Source organism: Python bivittatus, unplaced genomic scaffold (genome assembly GCF_059951505.1).
Source record: "Python bivittatus isolate LINGU-HERP-01145 unplaced genomic scaffold, Pbiv_v1 ctg000590_np1212, whole genome shotgun sequence".
Classification (NCBI taxonomy): domain Eukaryota; kingdom Metazoa; phylum Chordata; class Lepidosauria; order Squamata; family Pythonidae; genus Python; species Python bivittatus.
In genome coordinates this window covers 28,168,643-28,195,589 of record NW_028277086.1, presented here as the reverse complement: position 1 = coordinate 28,195,589, position 26,947 = coordinate 28,168,643, and the positions used below count along the sequence as shown (strand labels likewise).

Here is a 26,947-nt window from a genome sequence, read left to right as displayed (position 1 = left end):
ATTTGTTTATTTTTGTAGCTTTTCATGTATTTCTTTCCTGCTTTTTTGAATATATAATTTTTCCATTCCTTTCTGTAAAACATGTTAAGGAATAAATATTTTTTAAAAAGCTACAATTTCTGAATATAAGTTGTTTACCCAAAGATAGGTCAGAGTTTGAAAACAAGATCAACCGGATGTTGGCTAATACCTTTTTCCTGTATTTTTTCCCTACAGCAAACCAGTGAGATAGGTAGGGTTGAGAGGGAATTTATTTAATTATTTATTCATTACATTTACAGTATATCTTGCTGCAATCCTGCAGGATTCTTGGCAGTTCAACAGGTACACAAACATTAAAACATCCACAGTCTAAAACTTAAAACAGGCCAGGAAATCCAGAAATCTGAAGAACCAATGGTTGGCCCAAAGTTACCCAATAAGCCTCCATGGCTGAAAGTGGAGTCAAATCTGAGTTTTCCCAAAGTCCAACATTTTAACCAATATCCCCCACTAGTCCTTAATCAACTTTACTGCTACCTTCAAAGATTCTAGTATGACGTATACCTCATGAAGTATATAGTAAATAATTAACTGTACTGACTGCACCCTAATTAGTACCTACCTCTGATTAGTAGACCTTAGAGATTCTAATTAAGCACACAAAGAGATTCCACATGAATCTGAAATCTGACGAGCCCTGGCTTAAATGTTAGAGATTTAAATATGTCAGGGTGGAATTTTAAGTGGTGCAAACCAACATCGATGAAACATGTCAGACTCTTTGATGGAAGATAAGAGGAAATTTTAGGTGTTAGATCTTAAGATTGGCTTGCTAAAAAACCCACTGATGTCAGCAGGAAGCATTCCTTGTACTTGAATAAATGACACAGATGGTCTTTAGTCCTTATGGAGGCAAAATGCCTATGGAGCTTTGATGACAGCTCCAGCCTTGCTTTGAAGGATGATACAAATGCTACTGGGGGGGAAAAAAGCTGTTTGCCCAGAAGAAAAGATTGAAGTTAGAATTCATTCCAGTATCCAAAGAATATATCAGGGAAGAAACTTTTTCCTTTCTCCTTCAATTCCAGCTAAGCCTAACAGAATGTAGGAAGGTGTTCCAGGCTTGGAGTATTTTCAGAAAGACTCTTTTATCCAAACACACATGAGTGGACTTATCTGTAATAATAACTTGAGCACATTCAAAGGCTGATATGATGCAGAGGTTAGAGCAGTTGGCCTTAGGGATCTCTTCTGTTCTTATCTTTCTATCTTTCTATAAGAATCAATAATGCTTAGGTGTTGAATAAAACAAATTACTGGATATTTTGACTGGGACACAAAAGACCTGTTCACACCATGGATCATTGGATGATTAGTCCTATTTCTGTTTTCTCTGGAGCTCAAACAACTATGTTAGGGAATTGCTGTTGTTTGCTCCATTTCAGCACTTACATGTAGTCTAAAAAAAAAATGCTCAAAATGCCGTTAAAATAAGAGAGATTTTAATGCCCAGCCATCACAACAGTGCAATGCAATGTTTTTCAGTTCAATCGTTCACACTTACATCAGCCATCTTGGGAGAGTTGGTATGGTATAGAAACGTTACAAACTGTATATCACAAAGACATTAGATAGTCTTAGGCAAGCCAGTCATCTTCAGTTCACTGTCTGTCACCTGGGAATATTATTTCATAGGATTGTTTTAGGGATTACAAGAGTATAACACATGTAATATACAATCTGGGGAGATCTTCCTGAACTCACAGCTCCTGCTTGATGAGCAGATGGCAGTTATGGCCTTTGCACCTTCTCCTATATCGGGAGGCTCTTCAGACAGTCACTCATGCCCTGGTCACTTCACAGCTTGACTACTACAACACACGCTACACAGAATACCACCTAGAAACTTCAACTGGTTCAGAATGCAGTAGCACAGACAGTGAGCTGCACTGGTTTCCAGTTTGCTTCCAGGTGTGATTCAAGGTGCTGGTCATTACCTACAAAGCCCTACATGGCATAAGGCTAGTTACTTAAGGAACCACCTATATTCCATAGTATCTGCCTGAATAATTTGATCTGGCAAGTTTGGTGCTTTTAGTTTCCTTTGATTAAATAATGCCATTTATCGGGACCTTAGAAGTAAGCCCCCTCTGCCATAATGCCTGCTGTCTGGAATGGGGTTCCCTGTGAGATCAAGATAAGCCCCACCCTGCTGCTATTTTGGAAAGCCTTGAAGTCCTGACTCTTCACCCAGGCCTTCGGTGAGGGTGATTGAAGCCCACTTCTGGATAACATGTGTTTGCTCTGGCTGTTGTCTAGTTTGTGCTATCTTTTGTTCTTTGTTTTTATCATTGTTTTATTTTATTGTTCTGTGTATCATTATCTGTGAACTGCCCAGGGTTGCCGGAAACTGGACCAGTGTAAAAATAAACAAACAAATAAATAAATAAAGTCTTTGAGTAATTTGAATTACTTTATAATTAAGTATTTTGATTAAGGCATATGTGTGCGTCATTTATAAAGAAACTGTGGTCCAGGTTTACCATTTGATTGTCTTCTTCAGGCTAATTTAAACATGTGCACACAGTGCTTTAAGAGGGATTTTTTTGAAGCACTGCCACTTTTTTTCCTGGCTCATAAAGAAGTCTGCAAAAAACCCAGCTGAGTTAATGAATAACAGAGAAGTGCTGTGCCTGTGAGTGGTCCGAAGCACTTTTCCAAATCATTTTCAAAGCATGCATACACAGCCCTATTATTTATAATTCATTTATGTGATTATACATTCGATGGTTACACATAGTCAGGTGACAATTCCGAGAAGGTTAAGAAACAACAATTTCTGCAGAGAGCCCCACACTGTTATGAATTAACAAAGAATTTTTGCTGTGAAAAGAAAGAAAAAATGAACCAGTGAATTTATACCCAGAATGTTTAATAAAAAATCTGGACACAAAACTGATAGGGCAGGAACCTGCCTTGCAAAGGGGGCTTATAAATAAATAATTTGTACTGTTCCTTGCATCTCTAACTTCCATCAACTTAATTCAGGGTCCTATAATAGTCAAAAGCCATCAAGGGGTATTGCCATTGTGGACCTTGAAAGTCAGGTCCATGCTTAAGATAATTGTCCAGTTTTAAGAAGTTATTTGATAGTGTCAGCAGGTTCTCAGATTCTTTTGGTGCCCATAGCTAGACCCACTACTCAAGGTAGGGTCTGACCAAAGCAGAATAAAATAGAATAATTACTTCCTGTGATTTGAAAACTATGCTGCTGTTGATGCACCCTAAAATTACATTTTGCCATTATTCTGCTGGCCATATTCAGTTTGCAGCCAATATCTATTCCAAGGTCTTTTTCACATTCTATCCTGGACTTGATTTTTGTTTCCTACTGTATGTGAAGAGCTTTGCACTTGTCTTTGTTAATTTTTTTCCATTTAATTTCAACCCATTTTTCTAACCTATCAATATTATTTTGAATTTTATTTCTAACATCAGGGGTATAAACTGTCCTGTTCACTTTTACCTCATCTGCAGATATGAAAAGCATCCTCTTGATTGCTTCATACAGATCACTTTGTATTAGTCCAGAGGACTAAGGACTGATCCTTGTGGCACCACATTCAATACCCTTTTCCAGTCTGAAGAGGAACCATTGAGGAATACAATTTCTGAGACAGCTATGTAGTCATTAATTATGTTATCCAGCCCACACTTAACTAACTTGCTAATCAGTACCTCATGTAGCAGTTTGTCAAATGCTTTGCAGAAGTACATTTTCCCCATTTCTAGGTTCATGCTGGAAGAATGAGAAAGATTGGCATATTGCAGGTTTAAGTCTTGCCATGGATCTGATACTGATTCAGCCATGGCACTGTTGTTATTATTGCAATGCTCAATACTTTGCATGAATTGAACAGCACTCTCTCCAGTTAACCAGTGGAAAGGCACAACATCTGATTTTCACCCAACATCTCCATCTTTGCTCACTATGTTTATTTTTGCAGTGAGGACCACTCCCATCACTCCTTTTTTACAAAAATAAACATGGTGAAATGGTGGCTAACTGCCATAGTGTCCAGGTGTCAGCATGGAGAAGGGAGCCAGGAGATGGGATGAGGTCAGAGTTCTCGCCATTGGAAAACTGCCTAGTTCACAGCTTCAGCATTATGCTGCAGAACTGTTCTTACAGCATTTTCTCCAGTGTCACAGCTGAGTTGGAAATCAATTGGCTCAGCTGCAGAAGAGCTGAGAAGCCTGGTAACATCATGGAAGCAGGGGAGGTGTAGTGTCAATCCTGGATCAACGCAAATGCTATTTTCCGTAATCTTAAAGGGAAGATTCAGAAATATTCCATATGTCAGGAGTGGGTAAACTGATTTGGTGGCTCATTATCTACTATATTGTGATTTTTACAGAGAATCTTTTAATAGGTTGATAGTGTCCCTTTTTATGCATTTTTCTATGTAATTGTTGTTTTTGATTGATTATCAAATAACATTTAATTTATTGATTAATTAATTTTTATATATTTAAGAACTTGGAAGGCTGTCCAGTTCATGATCATGACTTTCAATGGTATATATCAATAAAAATCTGAAACAGTCAAAATCAACAAAAAATAATATAACATCTGGAGCATGCACATACACATAGCTAAGACATAACAGACACTCACTCTCCCAACAGAATGGACTCAATTACCATCCTGGCCCAATGACTGGGAGAAAAGCCAGGTCTTCAAAAAGCTGATAGCGTCGGAGGTCACTCAAAACACAGGGATAAGTTTGTTCCAAAGGATCAAGGAGGCTGTGGGGGCCAGGATGGGGAAGAAGAACTTTAAGTCATGAATCCAGGAGGACCTCCAAACTGTGCACAGGCCCTACCCAGAACCAAATATGTAAATTGTTCAGATCTGGATTGTAGGGGGCCAAAACCCCACAGCCACTCAGTCTTGCTAGGGTTAAGTCAAAGCCTGTTCTTTCCCACCCTGACTGCCAGAGCCTTCAGGCACTGGGAAAACACTGAAACATCATATTTGGTCAGGGGCAGAGTTGAACAATTGAGTATCATCAGCAAACTAATGGTACTTAAGTCTGTGCTGATGGATGACCTCACCTAGCAGCTTCACACAGATGTTTTTAAAAAGTTGAGAGAGAGTGGAGATATCCTGCCCTGCACAGCAGGGGACTAAGGCTAGACCTCTCCCCATATTAACACTTACTGAAACTTACCCTTGAGAAAGGAGAACCACCACAACACTGTGCCCCCCACTCCCAGTGCTCTGAGCTAGTCCAGAAAGATATCATGGTCAATGACATTGAAGGCAGCTGAGAGATCAAGGAGGACCAGGAGGAAAGTTCTCCCCACATCCAAGCCCACCAGAAGTCATCAAAAAGTATGACCAATGCTGTGTCAGTACTGAAACTAGATTAAATGGGGTCTAGATAATCTGCTTCCTCCTTGGCTGTTTAAAGCTGCAACCTGACCCCTTTCTTAATAAATTTCTTTAAAAGGGGAAGGTTGAAAATTGTACTAAACTAAACTCTATTGGATCCAGATTTCTTGAGGAAGGGCCAGACCACCATGCCTTCAGAGCTGGTGGAATCATCTCCTCTCTCAAGGATACCTTCCCCACCACATGGATCCAACTATATGTCACCTCCTGAGAGGTCATGATCTAAAACAAAGGAGGACATGGATCTAAAACAAAAATGGCTGCAGTTATGGCCCGAAGGACCCTTTCCTCTTCCTGAGAAATAACAATCTCAAAGTCATCCCAGAAAACAAAGCTAGACTGTGCCTCACTACTTCCATAGAACTTGTACAGCTGGCCTCCAGCTCAGAGTGTATCCAAAGTTGTTTGCAAGCAATTTAATCTAGCAGATGCCTAGAATAGTTCTCAGGGTGGCCTTGTGGGTACTCCCCTGTTCCCTTCCTGCTTAGGAGTGACTGGGTTGCCCTAAATGAGACCATTGTCTGGCAATCTGTGGATGCACATTTCACTGCTCGTATGGTAACCAGGTAAAACACCAAGCTCTTGTGCTTGGCTGGATTCACTATTCATCTTCTGCCAGAAGTGCTCTAGGTGTCTTTTCTTCTGTCTCATCTCCCAAAGATCCTCTGAAAATCAGAGGGCTCTTTTGAATCCATGATCAGCAAGTGTCTACATGGGCATGATCAGATCCAACACCTGCATTGCCCATTCATTCCAAGCGCTAAGGCCTATTTGTGTAGTCGACACTGACTTAATGGCACAATCTACCATTATGCTAACGAAATACAGTTGGTATATCACCTCCATGTATTCAATACTTTTTCTCTTCTGTTATCTTCTGACAGAAAATTCTGTGGTATCTCCTTGAGGGTCTTGGAAGGCTACAGCCAATATTAGATCTGCTGGTTCTGAACCATGATATATTTTGCAGCTTCTTTTTCTTTTATTCTAATATTTTATTATTATAGTGTGGTTCTAGTTTCTGTCATCTTACAAATCCTTGGATGGAAAGCCTTACTGCAGTTTTGACTACAACTAGCCAGTAGCCCCAGTAGTTCATAGGCCTGCAGTGTAAGTATAAAGATTGCTAGAGAGTTTGGATGAAAACAAAATGTAAATCCATGAATATATTGTTTTGTAAGTTAAGAAGTCTATAACTTAGCTGCAACAAGGACAGCAGTGAATTTAGTTCCTCATGAGTAGCAACAGCATTTCAATTTAATTTGATAAGGAAGTGATATATATATGCCAAGTTAAAAGAAAGAGAATGATGTTGCTGTTGATTTTAAAGCTCTGAAAATGGGCTTTCTATTCTTTAAAGGCAAAGTTAATTGTTTTTAGATTAACCATCGCTTGTGCTTTCCTCTCTGATTATATCTCTGCTTTATATAGTTTCATGTTGTAAATGCAAGATAATTTGAGGTGATTGTATCTGTAGTTCATGTTTTTAGTTGTAATTGTATGGTAATTTCTGACTGTACATTTATCTGATACTGAAGTGTGATACCTGCCTTTTCCTGAATTCTTCTGCATAAATAATTTAACTTAAAGAGCTCACACCCCTTTTAAAAACAAGTATGCTTAAGAAGACTTTTGGTTGGCATTAGTGGAAAACAGAATGTAGGGTCAACCAATTTGGTATCCTCCAGGTTTTTGAGACTACAGTTCCATAATTTCTTGCCATTGGTCAAGTCAGTTGGAACTCTTCCAATGAATAGAGTGATTAGAGTACATTTTTGCTTTCATTTTTACATTTCTGCAAATGTCATGATCATTGTTTTCAGGACAACACCCCAATTAGAATGCAGTGGATTCTTGCTCTCCTGATCCCATAACAGATTGTGCATCAGGAGGGAAGATGAATAAGAGAAAGGGTTAGGAGTCGTTTGATTGATTGCAGAATGCCAGATCAACACCATTGGATAAAACCTTCAGTTAAAAAAAGAAAGAAAAATAAATGTGCAAAGAAATGACTATGTTAAATTAAAACACCCACAGAAATTTACATTTGAGACCAAAAGCTATATTTTAATGCAAAATGTTGTTACAATGTTGAATAATGCAACGTTCCACATATGTTTTAAAAACTGAAGATTGATACAGAAATAGAAGGATACAGGCTTATGAATTAATGTATTGCAAACCTGATAAAGGGTAATTATTAGAGTTATCAACAGAATAATACAAAAGTTACTTTTCTTCAGGTTTCTTGTTTTTGTTTGCTTTTTTGTTTGGAACACTCCAGGAAATTTTTGAAATATTTTTGCTTAGATACTTTTTGTTTGTTGTTGGACTAGAGTCACAGAACCTGCTTGATTAGTGTTTTGATTAATTTTTATCTATAGGCATTAAAAATACATTGAATAAGATGCTCGGAGCCACTTCCACTGACGAGAGCCTGCGGCCAGGGCCTGGCAGCTGCTGAGGCATCGGTGGCGCCGTGAGCGGCCTCTCCCACTCTCCCTCCTCCTCCTCCTCTTCATCCCTCATTAGCCTGGGCAGCCCCTTTTTCACAGAATAAGATGGAAGGTAGCTTTGATTGTGATTGTGATGATCTGGAGCCACCTGATCATTAACTAACAGCATCTTTGCTAAACGAAGAGCTACCTCTTCCTTAATGAACTAGACTGTAAACCAGTGTTGTCCAGACTTGGCCACTTTAAGATGAGTGGACTTCAACTCCCAGAATTCCCCAGCCAGCATGGCTGGCTGGGGAATTCTGGGAGTTGAAGTCCACTCATCTTAAAGTGGCCAAGTCTGGACAACACTGCTGTAAACAGAGAAAAGAAAGAGGAAGACAAGCCACCCTAGAATGAAGCTGCCCAGGACCAGTCCAACATTGAATAAGATTCTCTGATGTTGTCTCTTGAATTACACAAGCACGTGGTATTTGCAGGTATTTTAAAGTACAGTGTTTTGAGAAATTGTTTAAAGAAGAATGAACATTTAAACAGAGAAATAAAAAAATTCTCTGTTTCAGTAGCCTACTGAGATATTACTTTCTTTATTTGTCAGGTGATATAGTATCAGAAGAAGAGGATGACCAGCAGCAAGGTTACAGTGTCCATGAGTACACTATTGGAAGACCTGAAGGACCAGGTTAGGGATAGTTCATCATGGATAAAATCTACAATAGCTTATTGGCACATAATCAATCAATCAATCAATCAATCAATCAACCAATCTGTTACCATTGGCAGGTAAGGAGTGCATGTGGATATGCTCTACCTGGCTATCTAGGGACAGTAAGATGAGCAAAGTTCTTGCAACATGATGTCTCCAGTAATGGACAAAGTTCTTGTAATATTGGGGGAACTGCTTCCTCTATCCATCCAGTGGACAGAATTAGTAATATAACTACAAAAGATGGTCAAACTTACCATTTCTGTTTCTCCCAGTTTTTCATTTTTCAAGCCTAAATTCATTTTGTTCCATAAATATCCAATCTGAAAAACTATAAAAGCCTGCATGAATGTCTTAATGCATTTTCATGCACCTCTCATCAAACAGATATAATTTTTCAGGCAATTATCCTAGATGTATGTAACTTTTAATTTTATTTTTGCAAATATTTGTGGATACCCTTTAACACATTGTACATGCATTAACCATTAGAAAATTCAATCCCCAAATTAGGAGTAATGATACCTGAGTCATCATATGTGTTTTATCTTTGGAAATAAGAATTAATTCCCTCCACCTCTCTTAAACCGGGGTCCGCCAATATTTAAAGACAGATTTTGAAAATATTATTTCTACATCATTATTTAATTCCTGAAGTTGAGGGAAGATGAAATCAACCAGCGAAAAGGTATATTAGGATAACAGAACAAGTATTTGCGTCATCCATTAAGTTGAAAAGAAAAGCGTGTTTCTAAGGGCGTTTTCCCCCACTCTATTCATATGTTTAGAATCTGGGATTAGTCCACTCTAGTGAAAAGATTCAGGTTTAATGCCGTGTAACTGATAATCAAGGTTTCTGGTATTAAGCTCAGAAATTCACTTATCTAGTATTTTAGTTCTCAGAAAATGACAATGAAAACAACGCCAGCTATTCATCACATTTACTTAGCTGTGAATTCTTAGCTTTTGATGTTTGATATAATATTATAAAGCTTTGTAAAAATCCACTTTAATGTATTATTTATCCCAAGAACATTAGAAATCTCAGGGACAAGTTATGGACGTAACCTGTTTTCCTTTTTATAAATTTCAGCTATTTATTGTGTGTGTGTGGAGGTGGGGGGAGTTCCATTTGAATGAAGCTAGACTGTGTTGCTTGTAATCTTTATGAAAATACCAGCACAATAAAATGCGCCAGTGATTTTAAATGAGTTGAGACAATGCAATATATTTTGAAGTACGGAAAAGGACTTTCAGATTAATAAAACATGGAGAGTACAATAATAAGGAGAATGCAAACTGTTAACAAATCCCTTGTAACTAGCTTTATTGTGTAATCAGATTGTGGAAGGTACTTTTGGTAACCTTGATTTTATGTTGAGTAGAATGAATGTTTAACAAACTTGTGTTTGGGCACAAGGAGCTATGAAGGCATGAAAAAAATTAAAATCATAATAAAGCCTTTAAATGTTTAATGCAAAAATGTAATCATTCAAGAGTACTTAATATTATGATGTTCAACAAATATTCCTTTGTTTGCATTCCATATAGTCTTAAAGCTGTTAAAATGCATGAGAGAGCCAGTTTGGTGTAATGGTTAAGGCATCAGGCTAGAAACCAGGAGACCGTGAGTTCTAGTACCACCTGAGGCACAAAGCCAGCTGGGTGACCTTGGGCCAGTCACTCTCTCTCAGCCCTAGGAAGCAGGCAATGGCAAACCACTTCTGTAATATTGCTGAGAAAACTGCAGGGACTTGTCCAGGCAGTCGCCAGGAGTCAATGCTGACTTGAAGACACAAATAAATTAGAAATAAAATAAAATGCATGAAGTGTGAACCATGACAGCATTCATTTCGTTCTTTTAGGTTGTACAAATCTAGAGGGAGGTAGTGATTTGACAGCTGCAGTGGGGCAAGCAACAGCCAATCTAGTTCAGTAGTTTCCATAAGGAACTACGTGATCCCAGTTAAGCTACTGTAGAAGGGGACTGTGATAAAAACAAAAATGTTTCAACTATTTATGTTCTTCATGTACTAGTCGATGACAGAAGGGAACTTCAAATCTGGGCAGAATCAGATTGAATGACATCCCAAATGATGCAAAAGAGGCAATTTCCACTATTCTAGACTGAGTTCCTGAATCGAACTACCAGGAACCTTGCTCTAGCAGGATTATTCATTGCTTTAAGGGCTCATTTGCAACCAACTAAGACCTTCCCATTCTGCATCAGGAGGTGGAAGTTTATGCAGCATTTTTGCTCCAGTTCATATACATAATGCCAAAATAGGACAATACAGAAAGGTGGACTCACATTTGATAATCACTTCTCAAATGTTGTATGAGCAGAGAAGGAGGAGCAAGATGGAGTCCAGAAGATATATGATCTGCCAAGGAATTGAGAGTTGTGTTCAAACTATTCTGTGAAGGAAGTTAAGGAGAGATAGTAACTGACTGAAGGCTCTCCACAGATTTTCATAACTGAACAAGGATTTGAAACCTAGACTGTCTAGACCAGTATGTCTCAAACTTGGCAACTTTAAGATGTGTGGACTTCCCAGGATTCAACTCGCAGAATTCCCCAGCCAGCTATGAAATCCACAGATCTTAAAGTTGCCAAGTTTGAGAAACACTGGTCTAGACTTCGCAATATGTTCAGTACAGTGCCAACTGTCTCAAATGGAAATGCTAACTTCAGTTGGACTGCTCAATGTTTTAAGCATTCTTCTCATTTCTATGACTGAATGAAACATGTTGAAAGTTAGTCATGTTCTTTTAACATGGCCTTTGATTTTGGGGGGGGGGGGGGAATCTAATACTGAAGTTGAAATGCTAGCTATATCTTCCAGATGTGCATATGACTAAATACAGAAGAAACTTGAATTATGAAAATGCCTGCAAGTGAAGAACAAGCACAAGAAAACAAGGCCAAGATACATAGAAAAATATGCTATAATCTCATCAGCATAATTTTTCTTAGAGAGTAGTAATATTATGTGTGGCATACTTGTGACAACAATTAATCATGGAGACACTAGCAGTGCAACTTGATTTGATCAGTTGTGGTGCACAGAGCACATTCAGCTGCCTGACCAAAAAAACAAAACAAAACAAAACAAAACAAAAAAGGAATTAAGGAACCGTCCCAGTCACTTAGTCACAAACATGTAGAAAAGAAAAAGAACCCTTTGTTTTGTATACGTGTGCAAAACAGTATTTGTAAACTAAGGTTTGCACAGAACAGTGGCTGGATTCACACATTACTAAACTAGAAGGTTATTTTTTAGGGGGGGCGGTTGACTCTGTGAGTTGAGGTAATGTAGAGTTTGACCTGGTTCACACATCACATTGAGACAAGTTTGCTTAGCTTTGGCATAGGGTGCTACAGTATGTAAACGGTCATGATTTGTGAACTGTGATTTATGATTTAACACATAGTTTTCAATAAATCAAAGCTTACCAAGCCTTGGATTAGTGTGATGATGCATGAATTCATTAACTGTGTTTTGTAAACTAATATTATGTCAGAAGTGGGCTATGTTTGGGGAGTTCAGAGTCATCAGTAGAGATCTTTTTTGTCTACTTTGGGGGTGTTAAGGGTAGGCAAACTCATCCCATTTAAAACTACTGAAATATCACCATTTTGGTGTTGTGATCCCAGGATGACCACCCCTGCCAACCTCTGGTTAAGCATGATGTATGAACCCAGCTAATTGTAACTTTTTCAATAAATCATGGCTAGATTAGCTTGATGTGTGCTGAGCTGAAACTGCTGAGGCTGTAAAGTTTGAACCTTGTGAGACAGGAATCTTTGATTCTCGTGCCAGAAAAAGCTGTTTGGAAAGACGGCGCAGACAGCAGAACCTTCAAGGCTGGGAAATAAGCAACCACCCAGCTACAGACTTGAAAAGGTGGGACGAAGAGGCCCAGGATTTAAACCTGGGGATTAATATCGTGGAGGACAGGAATTCAGAGTGCAGTTATACAGAGGATGCTTTCATATGTATGGTTTCCTAATTCTCTGCAATAAATCTACTTAATATAAATCTTCTTGAGAATGCAGAACAGGATAAGAGCTTAATTGCAATATAAAACCTTGACATTAGTCAATTTTCTGGCTTCCTGCCATATTTGGTTTCTACAAAGCTTTGCCTATAAGAAGAAAAAGGGAGACAAAATCCTGTTTCCTGGCTGGTGAATTTATGGGTGAAAAAGAGCATTGAGCGTCCTGGTTGGTGGCGACTGAGGGAAGGGTAACACAGATTTTGGGGCGGGGGGGGGATAATTGTCATTTTTTCCCCCTTCATCTATCCACATTTGTATGTCACCTACTCAGGCTACCCTCAGTGGCATATAAATGTTATGCTGGACAGCCTGAAGAAAGACACGTTTGGCATCAGACGTGCCATTGTTTTGTCCTCTGATATACATAGTGCTTTTGTTTAAATCCACACCAGCTAATTTATTAATTAATCATATAATCTTGTATAAAGCAGTCAGATCCCACTGATACTTAGTTTTGTAACAAAAATACTAGGATTAAAAACAGGCATGGTGGGGGGAGGTGCCCAGATTTGCTTCTGTGTTAACAAACAACTGCCTAAGATTAGAAAATATAAATAGAACACAATCCCTTTAATCTTATTAATCAACCCAAATTGATTATAAAGTCATTAAAATAATTTGCACATCTATATCCTACAGGCTGAGCACAGCTATCTGTTCTCAAATGTTTTGTTCAGAATAAATTTAGCTTCATAGCGGCATATATAATATTCACCCTATTTATTTATTTTTTATTACAGCTCATGCAAATATTTATTAATTACAAATATTTTCTGACAGGTATTTTAATAATTCCAATGACATATATCCAGGGCCTCATTTCCTTTTGAACAGATGTCTGGAATTTTCCTTGAGCAATGTGTTAGCATATTTTTTAATCATTATATCATGTTTGCCATGCATCTCTTCCTTATTTTTTAATTTTTAAAATTCCTCTTCCTTTCATTCAAGGGAATTTAGTGTTTCCATGTTTCCTTTCTGGTGTTAAAGCTTGTTTTCTTTGGTTTAAGTGCCAGTGTAATTTAACTTGCAGAATGCATCAGAATATCAATAAGAAAATGACATATCTACTTTATATTAGACACAGAGGACAACATTTGAAAGCTGATGGCCGCTTAAAGGAAAATCTGCCAGGCGTATTTAAAGTTATGAAATACTTTGAGGCACATCTTCCCATCACACCCACAGATGTATTCATCCCCATACATTTACCTATCTAATATCTAAGGCTCAGATAGGAGATGAAGTGGTAGAGTGCAAGGAAGGGAAGGAGGGAGAGCTATTAATCCTACTACACTACCTCCTCATCTGCTGAGTCAGCCATTGCCTTGCTCACTTCATAGGGGCTAAGAAGATGTGGGAAGACCCATATATGACTGCAGTGATGGCAGGGAAGAAGTGGCCATAAGACACTCTTCCTTTTCTCCTGGCCATTCCCCAGTTGTGGTAGCTTGGGGGGGAGGGGAGGGGATTACCATGTGAACTCTCTCAGGATTGTGGGGAGTCCCATCTAAGAAATTTGCCCTGGGACTGTTTTCATGCTGTGTAATGGTATGTGAGAAAGACCTTGGGAGACTGGGCAAAGAGATGTTACCAAGGGAATGGTCAGATAAGAGACAGCATAGCCTGCAGCTAGTTAGTGGGCAGGGCAAGAGGCTCAGAAAAGACCCTCCCTAGTTTCTTGGGCTGTAAAGGAGATGGGGAGAGAGTTGTACTTTCATACTTGCAAGATTCTGTCAATGTAGCTTTACAATGAAGTAGAAATAGCTCATCTGGTTGTGGTTCCTATCAGTTTTACCCTGTGAGGCCAATATGCTGCTTCAGAGGAGAAGATAGCATCAGGTACAAGTGGGTGCAGGCCCTCTTTCTGATACTCTCCCAAACAGCTGATTGCAAGACAGATAACTCTTACCAGAAGTTGAAACTTCTCCTGCATAGGGGTTTTGAAATTAGCACAAACACTGCAGGTTTTCTATTGAAAATGAACAGAGAGTCTGCTTTGCATAACCACGCTGGGATAGAAAAGGTACTAACCTCTGCAGGTAGTGCTGAAACCCTGGACTGCTGCACTGCTAGTCAGTGCAGACCATATTAAATTAGCTGGACCAAATGTACCAGGTGACATCCCTACAGTGTAAAGAATTATATGTTACATAGCAACAAATGCTTAGAATTCCAACTTGGTGAGTCTGAAGAACACTGACTCCATCCAGAGTTCCTCTCCTACATAGGCCTAGAGAACTGTAGTAAGAACTGATTTAGCCTTTCAATTTATGTTTGTTTATGGTTAGGGTTTAAATTTGATTTTCATCTTATTTTTATACATTCTTGCCTGAAATCTTCTCTTGGTTATCTAACCATGCAATTTATTTATTATTTATTTTTTAAAAAATAATTGTTATGTATGCCAAAGGTGAGTTTTTAAATTTTTACTCACTTGATGTACTTGTTTGTTTAGATATAAGATATCTAAACAAAATTTAAAAACTCACCAATATATCATTTCACATTTGACAAACCAGTGAAGAAACTGTATACTTACATGTTTCTAATCTGACTCTTATTTTCAAATCATAGAAATGTAACAATCAACACTATTGGAAGTATGAAAAAAATAAGTAGGCTGAAGTCTTTTATTCGAAATGAATCCTAAGTGGGCCAGCAGGATATTCCCATTTAAAGTTGACCTATGCCAGTTAGTGTAATAAGTGAGAGGAATGATATACCTGGGGAATTACAATTCCTTATACATTTTACTTCCTCTGGCTTCAAGTAGAAGGAAACCTGTTCTATAAACTTCAGTTTGAGAAACTAAAGTTCCATGTCTACTAAGGATACAGAAGGCCTTTGGATATGGCAGACAGAAGCTTCTGCTGGTGATTGCCAAATGAAAGCCTTCTAGTTGCAACCTCCTGTTATGGAGGTCTCCACAGTGGCACTGCTCTTTTCCACCAGAAAAGAAATGCCTCTACCTATCCTAATGCCCAGCTGTAATGCAAGTTAGAATTAAATCCTAATTAGGTCCATTGTCTTCTGAATTCTCATAGGATTACATTGCTAGTTTTCGTTCATGTGTGCCATCAACAAAACTGTTGACATGTAGCTTTCACATACTCTAGGGCTACAATACAAGCTGCAAAAATTGGAGTTGTCTGAATGTCTTTGCTGTCATCTAGTTTTTGTTTAGTTGCTTTGACTTCACAATCCAGTAGAAAGTATCTATCAGTAACTGCTTCTCTGAGTTCTTGTAAATTTATGCTTGTAACATCAATTATAGGATTTATCTATCTTGTCTTCTACTGCCCTCTTTTTCTATTGCCTTCAAATTCTCTAAGCGTCATAGTTATCCACGCTGTATGTCCCAAATATTTAAGCTTTAGGCATGTTGGGCTTCAGGATTTGGTGACTGTGGTCTAGAGAACAGATTTCCTGACATTTCACCAACAACTGTGGTTGGCATCTTTAGAGGCAAAGTGGTCTGAATAGCCTTCAGATGCAAAGTGTCTGAAGATGCCAGTGAAATGTCAGGAAATCTGTTCTCTAGACCACAGTCACTAAACCCTGAAACCCAACACTGCCCAACAGATACCAGCTGTGAAAGCCTACACCAGTATATTTAAGCTTTAGTTTCATTATTATTTAACTGCCTTATGAATATTCTCTAGTGGTCATCTGGATTTTGCAGCCCACGTATAGTAGACCTAGCTATGGGCAGAAAAGTGGGATATAAATTACATAAATCACATACATAAATAATTAAGAAATGTGTTGAATGAGATCATAAGTCTGGAATGATTTCTTGAGTTAGAGTTATAAATCAGTTTATAAATAGGCTCTCTCATCTGTTGTGTGACTTAATTGTATTAATTTAGATGTCAATATGCCTTTGTAAAGAATGATAAATTTAGAAATATCAGCTCATGACAATAAATTTTTTATATATTCAGTGGTACTTTATACATTTTCTCTAATTGGTTTAATGTTTGTGAATTCTATCCCATACAATGTAAAGGAATTGATTGAAATACCAACTTTCTTCCATTTCTTGCTATATTTTTTGTGACTGTAAGCATGAAAGAAAATGTCCTTTTTTAGGCCTTATAAATACAATGATAAGATAGGCATTAATGTACAATATGCAAATTAGAGAAAACAAATAGAGATATAACATTAAATATTAAGATTTTTTAAAAGCAGAATTTACTTGGGATATTGGTTGAGATTTTGGGTGGTGAAGTGCAACACATTTGGAAGGCACCAGTTTGGCATCAGCTGTAAAACACTGCAATAAATTAATTTATTTGTATTTAATATGCTTGTTAACAATGCTCAATCCCACTTGCTTCCCAAGATGAATTATGCTATAAATATCATGCCAGCCCTTATATTTAAACAGCAAATTCGGAATAAGCTAGTTTCAGTGAAATCATATTGGAGGCAAAACAATCCAATATTTCAGTGAGCCAACTGAAGGATCAGCATCTACAACAAAATCTCAAATTAAATGCAAAGAAAGCATTTTCTTTTAAAGCCCTCTTAAAATGATATTAGATGAACCAGCCAAATATTGCTTTCACTGTGTCTAATCTGTCAAGTGCTAAATGGTTTTGGTCCAGGGCAGTTGAAGGATTGCATGCCCCAGTATGAACTTGCTCATATCCTAAGTTGGATGCTGTTGAAAAGCTCCCTGATAGTGCAAGACTCTCATGTAAAACCCTTGGAATTTACATCTGCATTTGAAAATGCTTCCTAGATGCGTGGAAGTCAGTGATATTATGTAAGCAATGGTGTAGGAGAGTTTCTTACATGGTTCGGATACAGAGGTAAGCTCTGATTGTGATAGGCAAAAATGGCTACAGTGGAAGGACAAAACTATTATCTTCTTTCTTATGTTTCCAATAGGGTTGGCAATAATCCAGACAATAGTCTGAACCAGCGCATAACAGAATGCCACTGCTGTAGCTAAATAAATAAATTTGTGCTCTATTCACCACCTGGATTTTGGTGTCTCCTGGCCATTGTATGCATTGTTATGCATTCTTGAGAGGAAGAACAGGATATGTGAAATAAGTAAATATTAATAACACCAAGGGTTGTCACAGAGAGAAAATGCATACACATTTGTAGACTAACATGTTGTTATGAAATTTAATTTATCAGGTAATCATTTTGCAAGGTGGCAGGTGTTTAGGATGAAAGACAATGGAAGATGGGCTACATATCTGTAAAAGAACTTCATGGAGTTCAGGAGCTTGCATCAGGAAATCAATCTATTTTTTCCCTGAAAAAAGTAATTATTTTTCCTCATTTTCTCAAACCCAGACAGAGCTTCTCTCCGCCCTGTCTAAATAAAATCAAGTCAGGGTTATTTTGAGTTTCTCACACTTTCATTTTTCTTAGGACTGAGTAATCTTTTCTGAAAGTTCTCCACTAAAATAAATAAAGAGCTTCTGTCTTTTAGGATCAACCACCAACATTAAAGGAACAAGTAGTCAAGAAATAGGCTTGCACTTGGTAGAGCAGTCATGGAGGCCTTGGAAAATACATATATTCAGCTACTGTGATTGGTCTATACCTACAATTATTAGAATAATGCAAGCAATGGTATTTGTTGTGGCACTCTGTGGAAGCAAGTTGAACTTTGAAGAAGTAGGATAGGAGGAGTATTGACACTTTTGCATGTTGGTGTTGAAGAGGATTCCTGAGAATACTGTGGACAGCCAGGAAAAGCAAATGGATCATTGAACAAATCAACCCAGTGTTCTCACCCAAGGCACATATGACCAGCCGCAAATTATCCTACTTCAGACACATTATGAAAAGACCTGGCTTTCTGGAGAAGGCTCTAATGCTGGGAAAGAGAAGAAGAGGTAGACCAGCAGCATGGTGGATGGACTCAGTTACAGTGATGATGAGTGCACCATTGGAAGTCCTGAAAGACCAGGTTAGGGACAGATTGTTAGTGGCAGATTCATGAAGACCATCTATGTGGTCTCTGAGAGTTGACAATGACTTAATGGCACATAATCAGTCAATCAATCAATTAAACACTATTTCAGACATGGAAGACTTCAATGGTCTAATATTTTTCTTGATTATTTTCCAGGTAGTAAAAAGTCAAAATACAATGCCATAGTCAAGCAGTTGATTACCACTGCAGAAACACCAAGGGATGTTCAGATTTTTCTTTTACCCAGGAGTGTCTCATTAATTGGACTGGACAACTGAAATAATCTAAACAAAAGCATACAGAGTTACTCTGCAGTGAGATGGGCTGTGACAAATTTGAAATATAAATAAATAAATAAATAAATGAATGAATAAATACGCGTGCAGGAAAGTTCCTTCCATTGAAAGGAACAAATATGCTGATATGGGCCAGGGATACATCAACATGAGCAAATGAATGGACTCAAATATTTAATGGCTTTATTAGTGTCAAATGGAAATGTTGATATTGGTTTTTGGGCAATTCCAGTTTCAGTGGTAAAAGTGAGATTGTCGTATGGTATATTTGAAGAAGAGTCGGACATGACTTAACAACTGAACAACAACAAAATATTTGAAGAAAGAACAGAAATCCTGCAAAGACCCATAATAGATTATATTTTATTATATTTTCTGCTTTACATTTTACATTTTGGCAATATTCTAGGAGTCTTATCCACAATGTAAGCTGGGAACTACATGTGGTCTGGCTTAAGTACATTTTTTTTTCTTTTTATGATCCTTCAATTTGTGGATAATATAATAATTTAGTATAGTCATGTATATACCTACCTAGACATCATGTTCTAGTTCGGAGCATAGTATCAACAGAACAAAGAGCGTGTGGCTAGCAACAGACTCTTTCCTTCCCAAGCTGAGTGGGTATCTGTTACAACAATAAGTTGTTCTTATCCTGTGTTAAGGCTGGCTCAATTCTAAGCTGGTGTTAGATTTTCTTTTTCTATACTGGGACATTTAGATGAGTTGTAACACCTCTTCCTGTCAGGACTCAGACTCTGTTTCTGACTCTGAAGAAGCTGCTCCAGTTGAACCAGTATGATGTCAGCCTCAAGAGACACCACGCCAGGAATCACCTGAGGCTGATCATACACAGGCACCATCAAAACAGCTGAAGCAGTCAGATAATGAGGTACAGCCCCGAAGCCCTCAGACTTGGTGAGTGGAGTGGAGAGCATAGCAAAGACGCTCAGTGAGGCTCCATGCCAAACAAGGGAGTAACTATCTTAATTGAAGATAGCCAGCTGCAGCCTGATTGAAGAGGCAATCCTGACTTGTGTTTCTCTCTTGGGAACAACTGTTTGATCTCCTGCTGTGGCATCATTCCTGTGATCCTGCCCGTGTAACGAAACCTGAAACTCTGACCTTCAGACTGGCTGGCAAACCTTACTTGGCTCTCTGAACTTTGGACTGGATTTTGGCTTCTCTTCTGCATGTTCCTGCTGAAAGCAAAATTACCCAGGCAAGCTTTCTTTCCTGGAGACTCTGTTTTGATATACATTCCTTTCCTTGTCTGCTGGTTATCTACTCAGCCTTGAGTAAATTGCTATTCTCACCTAGCAACTGTGTGTGCATGAGTCTGAAACTTGAAACAGGACACTTCCCCCCCTAAATTTGGGCTACTTGGAGCTTAGATGAAACCCTTCTACCACAAATAACTGGAAAATATGAAATGGTCCTCTAGATGGGGGGGGGGGGAGGAGAGAGAGAGAGAGATCACAACAAAAATTAATTTTCTAAATAATTTTCTAAAAATATATTTCTGTCAGGTTTCAAATTGGGTATCTTATGCACATTAGGCAAATGTTGTAACCAGAATGGTGCTAAGAAAGACCTGTAACAGAAGCTGCAGCAGACCTAATAGAGACAAAGCTGGGAAAATGAGTTCAGGGGTATTCCTGCCCTGTGCAGTAGATATTCAAGGTGCAGGGGCTTCCTGAAAGAAAATAAGATGTAGTAGGCAACCTGGATGTCAACACTTCAACTGGCCTAAGCTGTAAAATATTACTTTCTGTTTGGAGCGGGAAATTATAAGTGGAGGTCACATTTGCAGTGGGCTAGGGACAAGAGAAGGGAATGATGTCCATTTTTTCCCTCTAGAAATGATTGTATTTGCAACAGGACCACCTGGCAATATGGATATGCCCTATAAGTCACATAACAATGCATTTTCTGAGAATCTGGGTAAACACAGCTATTATTTGCAGGAGTGTCTGTGTATCCTGAACATTATAATAGGTGTATCAATTGGGCACATATTCCATTGTCTCTTAGCCATTATGTTACTTCTAATAAGTGATACAGTTCTCTCTATACTTTGCTAATTTCCAATCCTGTATCCTTGTCTTCAGGATACAGCCTTTCTGAACTTGGTAGGAGTTGCTTCTGAGTAGACATGTATAACATACTATGTTCACATTTTAATTCTGGGTTAAATATTGGCTTCTGTAGCTTGTTTCCTAGTTAAAACAGTATTTATACTAACTTTACATTCTTTGGTCTTCCCTTGATCTTTGGTGTATCTCCATAGTTCCAAATCAATGCTGGAGTGGTTGCTAGGCCTTCTCAACAAACAAGGTGCAAACTAGCAAAAGGATTTTTTTGAAGATTTTTTTTCCTGCCTTTATTATTTTTATAAATAACTCAAGATGGCAAACATACCTAATACTCCTTCTTCCTCCTATTTTCCCCACAACAATAACCCTGTGAGGTGAGTTGGGATGAGAGAGAGAGTGACTGGCCCAAAGTCACCCAGCCAGCTTTCATGCCTAAGGCAGGAGTAGAACTCACAGTCCCCCTAAGGCAGGAGTAGAACTCACAGTTAAGTAGCCTGGGGCCTTAACCACTAGACCAAACTGGCTCTCCTCTATCAAGGAGATCTGTCTGTCTGTCTGTCTGTCTGTCTGTCTGTCTGTCTGTCTGTCTGTCTATCTATCTATCTATCTATCTATCTATCTATCTATCTATCTATCTATCTATCTATCTAACTATAGGATATATACTGTATTATCCTCTATATCTTCCATTAAATCAATAACTACTTATGTTAGAACAAAACTAATGCAAACATAGTACTTGTGGTTTTTTATTTGGATCCAAGGACCCTCAGAGTATTACAAATTGCCACACATGTAAGGAATATATAATTTTTATATTTTTGTGGGAAAAATAACCACTTCAAGCTAAAAAATAAGAGGGTACATAATGGTATGTCCTGATGTAGAGGCATTAGCATTTGCTTATATACCATGATCTCAATCTGAATGTCTAATTAACCCCTCCAAGTGGGCATTGGGAAGCTCTGGCTCTTTATAATTACAGAATTATAGGCATCAGAGAGAAAATCCTTCTGGGTCATCTAGTTCATTTCCTTACTAGTGCTAAATTATTTCTTAGTTTTCCTATTATCAGAATATTCCATTCCTTCCTTGGAAATAAATGGACTTCTTGCAATAGCAAGAGATGGTTCTGTTCCCAGATCTTTTCCTCATTTGCCACTACTTCAATGGCACAGCTTGAGAGAGAGTGAAACAGCCCAAGAATGGGAGTATTTGGAAATAACATCAAACAACAGCAGATCAATAGTAAGAAAAAGCCACATCATACTGGCTCAGCTTTCCTGCGTGATATCTGCTTCCTCCATCTGGCCTTATTTAGCTTTGCATTGTGACCTGCCAATCTTTTGGGTTTGGTCTGGAAAGAACAAAGCAACTGCAGTTCTTTCAGCCCACTATACGTTTCATTAATAGACAGTACCATCAGGGATGTGGATTTCTTCAAACATCTTTTTTGTAATATATCTGGGGTAATTCCTTTATCTGTTGGTTGCTCTAAGGAACCTCTCCCTCCCTCACCATTTTTTCTGGTGGCTGCCATTTTTTAATTTGTGATCCAAAAGTAAAAATAAGTCAATTACAAAGCTGAAAGTAAAAAGCAGGCTTCTCTTTTTTTCCTCTTTCACTTGATACTCTTAAGGCTTTAGTCCAATCTGTCTTTCTGTAGTGTAGATGACACAGTCAGTCTCATATTACACTTGTCTCCTTATTTTGTAACTTCCACTAATTATCTTTTCTGTTTGTTGTCAAACAATCAACATTCCCAGAAAAGTCAAGTCTGTTTATTTAATTAATTTGAAGTAATGCTAAAAGCACTTTTGCCAAAATATCTTTCAGATTTTATACCATCTCCTTTATCTGTTTATAACTTTCTCAGTCAAAATCTTGATTAAACTCTTGGTTGTTGTTTTAAAGTCTTTTAAAAGTAGTATTTCCTTTGTTTTACTTTCTGTAATTCAGAAAGAAATCTAATTCATCAAGAGGCTGTTTTCTTTGTCCTGCTGTTTTCAAAGACCTCTTTTCAACTGTAAATTGATTGTATCGAAAAGTGATTAATAAAGTAAGGGTTTGGTTGGACTTAGTGTCCTTTAAAAGGCTGTGCATTGCAAGTGCGAGTGAGGTGTTTCTCCTGTGGTCCCCAGCCACTCTATGAACAAGAAAACTGCACGACTTCCATCCCCTCAGTCTCCTCCTGAGGGGCAGTTGTCTGGGGCACAGTTGGGTAATCTCTTGGTTTCTCCTTTATTTGAAAAGGCTTTGCCAGCCAGAAATCACTGCTGGCTGCTGTTCACTACTGCAGCAGCATCTCTGCTCCTTTAAAGATGTCTAGTCCACCATAGAACATCACTTGGAAGCCTGCTCTTTGTATTTTCCCATTCCCTTGTAAAGTACACATTGATCACACGGAATTTAAGCTAATTCCACGAAGAGCTTTATTCATTCTTGCCTTCTTCCAAACCTAGATTACTGCAATCATCTTCTGTCAAGTGTTTCTAATTTCTCTGTCCCTCCCCTGACTTAATCTAGAACAGTGTTGCTCTTTTGGACTTTCTATGCAATTCTTATGTCTTATTACAACAGAGTGCTGCTCATTGATTCCCTATTTAGATCCAGAAGCCTGTTAAACTACTGGTGCTTGTGTTTAGAATATCAGTCACTCCTTATTTCTCTTTATGGTCCTGATTGCTTCTTATTTTTCTATGAGAAGTGCCTTCTTTTTGTTCTTGACACCTGGACTGCAGTGTCCAGGTTCCAGGTTTTCAAGAGACTTGGACTCATGACTGTGGAATCAGTTCCGTTATTCCCTTCAACATTGATGGTCTACAAAAGGGCTTTAAACACCTTTTTATTTGCTGAACTGGTTAATATAGGGGCTGTGTATCCCATTTTAATTGTGATGTACCCTAGGTTAACACCTGTTTTAGTTTAATTATTGAGATACTGTATATGTGCTTGGTCGTATCACACAGCTGTTTTAAATATGTATGGTTGTTGTGTTTGGCTTGTCTTATATTTAATATTTGTTTGCTATTTGGCTTCTGAGATGTGAATTAATTTTATTGGATGTAAGTTGGTAATTATTGTGACTTGTACTACACCTTGGTAAAGAGATGATGATGATGATGATGATGATGGTAATTCATTATATTCATCAGATCTAAAGAATGGTTATGTATTGAAAAAGCTTCTGACAAATCTGTATTGTTACATTGATACCATTAGTGGTATTCATCTAAATTCATGAGAGCTTATATATTTAGACTATTGTGCACTTTGTGGTTTTGTGGTTGTGCAAACTACCTAATAATAATAAGTAGAGAGGTGTTATTCCCAAGTAGTTATTGGTACAGAATTCACTTCCCCCTGTTTTCAGGTCATACTATAGAAAGGTCTTATACAGCATAGATTAAATATCTCAGCTGAAAATGGATACTGCTGATGCCATCTCGGCTTGAAACAAAATTCACTTGCATTACTTAAAATTACAAAGTATTGAATGACGTGCTGTGCATACAGTTTCCATGACACTGCTAAGCAGTCATGGGATGACTAATCCTGGCTCAGAAAATTTCACATACAGGGAACTCTAGCATCAGCTTGTAATTTTCTTAAGTGTGTACTTCCTTCCATACTGTGTACAAGTTGGTTGAATGCATCTGAATATTGATTTCTTGTAAAGAATGAAAAGGACATGGAGGTTTTCTGTTTCCCTTCTTGGAAGGGGGGTATGATAGAAAGCCAAAGATGTCTTTTCATGCACAGAGAAGCTTGGTGACATGACCTGATGATACTATGAGGCAAGGCTATGTCAAGGGAAGCTGCAACATGAACTAAATAGGCAACAACTACCAAGGCAGAGAAGCAAGGCAAATGTAGCCATCAGGATGAACCCAGCCCTGGAACTATATGAATCAGAGGATGCATTATCTTCCTTTGAGAGGAGGAGCTCTGATGCAGTAACCTGAAAAATGCTTTACTCTAAAAGCTTATTTTTCATTATTCTTAATTTTATATAATAAGAAGTATTGTTGGCAAAGGATCCAAATTACCATATGCCTTTCTCCTTCTGAAAAGTGTATAAATATTTTGGCACCAACAGTTGAGAATTTTATTTGAATGCTAAGTACCAAGGGAAAAATGGATTAGTCTTTAGTAAAGGGGTGGGGTGAAATTGCCAGTGCCAGGGGGTTAATGGAAAGCAGTATGTCATATATATGATGTTCTCCATTTACTATCTCGGCCAGAACACCTGGGTAATGTGTTCTACATAAATTATAATTCCATCAATATTCTGAGAATTGGAACACTGGTTCTTTGAAGGGAAATGTCTGTTGTTAAAACTGGGCATCTAGTTAAGTATGCAATTCTTGTTAGTCTTATCATTTATATTCCAGATGTAAAAAAATAATGTAGTGTGGGAATATCTGCATTTTTTATTGCTTTAGGCCTTCTGAATATAGTGATCAACTATCCATTTTCTCAATGTGACATTTAGGAAACATCCCTGTGAGTTTCAAATGGTTCTTTAAGTAGTTTTACAATGCTGCTTTGTCAGAAATGCAGAAACATTTTATCTTAGACTGTAAACCAGAAAATTAAAAATATATTTCCTGCACCTATTTAAGTTCTTTTGGCTTGTCATTCAGTCTCAGCTGAAAAACATAATATGCTATATCCTTACCAGACAGCTATTATGTATTTATATTTTCAGTGCATGGATGTTGCTTTATCAATGGGACCCATGCATTTTTAGTTGGCAGTTTTGAAACTTAATACTGAAAGCTTGGCAAGAAAAGCAGAACTGACTCTTTTAGCTTCATATTGCCAGAAAGAAATGATATCTGAATTCTGCTATTTCTTCATACCTTTTCATTACTATGCATTGTCCCTGTTCCATGCACAAGGTTAGATGGACAGGGAAGACTGATGAATCTTGAGGAGTGGGTGAGATAGAGTATAGGAATGAAGAATGTTATAGACACTGGAGAATATTGTAGGACAAACATAAGCCCCAACAAGGCATATTTGACTGCTAGAGCCTCTGGATTTGGATTTGCTGGAGGTCAGCAGCCTATATAGGAATTAAAACATCAATCCCACTCAGCACAGCCTATGCTAAAGGATGACATGCATAATAGTCTAATAATATCAGTCCAGTCAGGGTTCATAAATTGTCATCTCTTTACCTGATACCTGTATTAGCATTTTATCAATTAGGGTTGTTATCAAACATTTGATAGCCAGATTCCACTCTTTATTGAATGGGGGAAGACAGCATAATGTTATATGAATCTTGACAATGAAATATTTTCACTTTTAGGATCACATTGAATTTGCATAGGGCAGAGCTTTTTTCATGTTCTTGCTCACCACCCTTTGATGAACAGGAAATGTAGCTAACCATTTATCAGGTAAAGGAAGGATCTCCAGATGTTCTGAATTTGCAGTGTTTTCAAAAACCTTGTCCTCTTTCCCAGGTTCAGAGAAGACCATTACAGCTGCACATTGCTTTGGATTTGATGGCAGACCCCAAATGCAAATTTTTCTGGTGTACTGTCACATAATGCCAGGAAGACATGGCTGCTTTAAGAAGTTCCAGACAGGTGTTAAATTCATGTCCCCATGTGTTCTGAAGCACTTCTTTGCTTCAGAATAATATGAAGTAATATTCAGCCCTACTATCTATAGCCATATTTTGAAAAAAAAAAATCCTGTTATTTTAATGCATGACCTTATTTCAGACTTGTAACTCAGATATTTTCATTACAGTTTCCAATCTCTGTTCTAAACTCAAGTGCTCTCCAAACAGTGAGAATCAGAGTAATTCAGCATATTTTAACACCCTGCCCCTCTGTCTTTTCTTGCCAAGCACTCAACAAAATTCAGAATCCTGATATAAATGAAAGAACGTTGTCTGACTATAGGATATGGGCAAAGGGAA

At 38.0% G+C, this 26,947-nt stretch overlaps 1 long non-coding RNA gene across 3 annotated transcripts in view; it reads left to right on the top strand.

Annotated features, from left to right (window-relative positions):
- LOC148214770 (uncharacterized) overlaps nucleotides 1-26,947 on the top strand; it is a 237,670-nt gene that overhangs the window by 85,170 nt on the left and 125,553 nt on the right. For 2 of the 3 annotated variants that reach the window (XR_015797599.1, XR_015797600.1), the window contains one exon: nucleotides 8,495-8,679. The exons of the other annotated variant lie outside the window; for it this stretch is intronic. This is a non-coding gene — a long non-coding RNA (uncharacterized LOC148214770). The remainder of the gene's footprint in view (nucleotides 1-8,494; nucleotides 8,680-26,947) is intronic. 3 annotated transcript variants of the gene reach the window in all.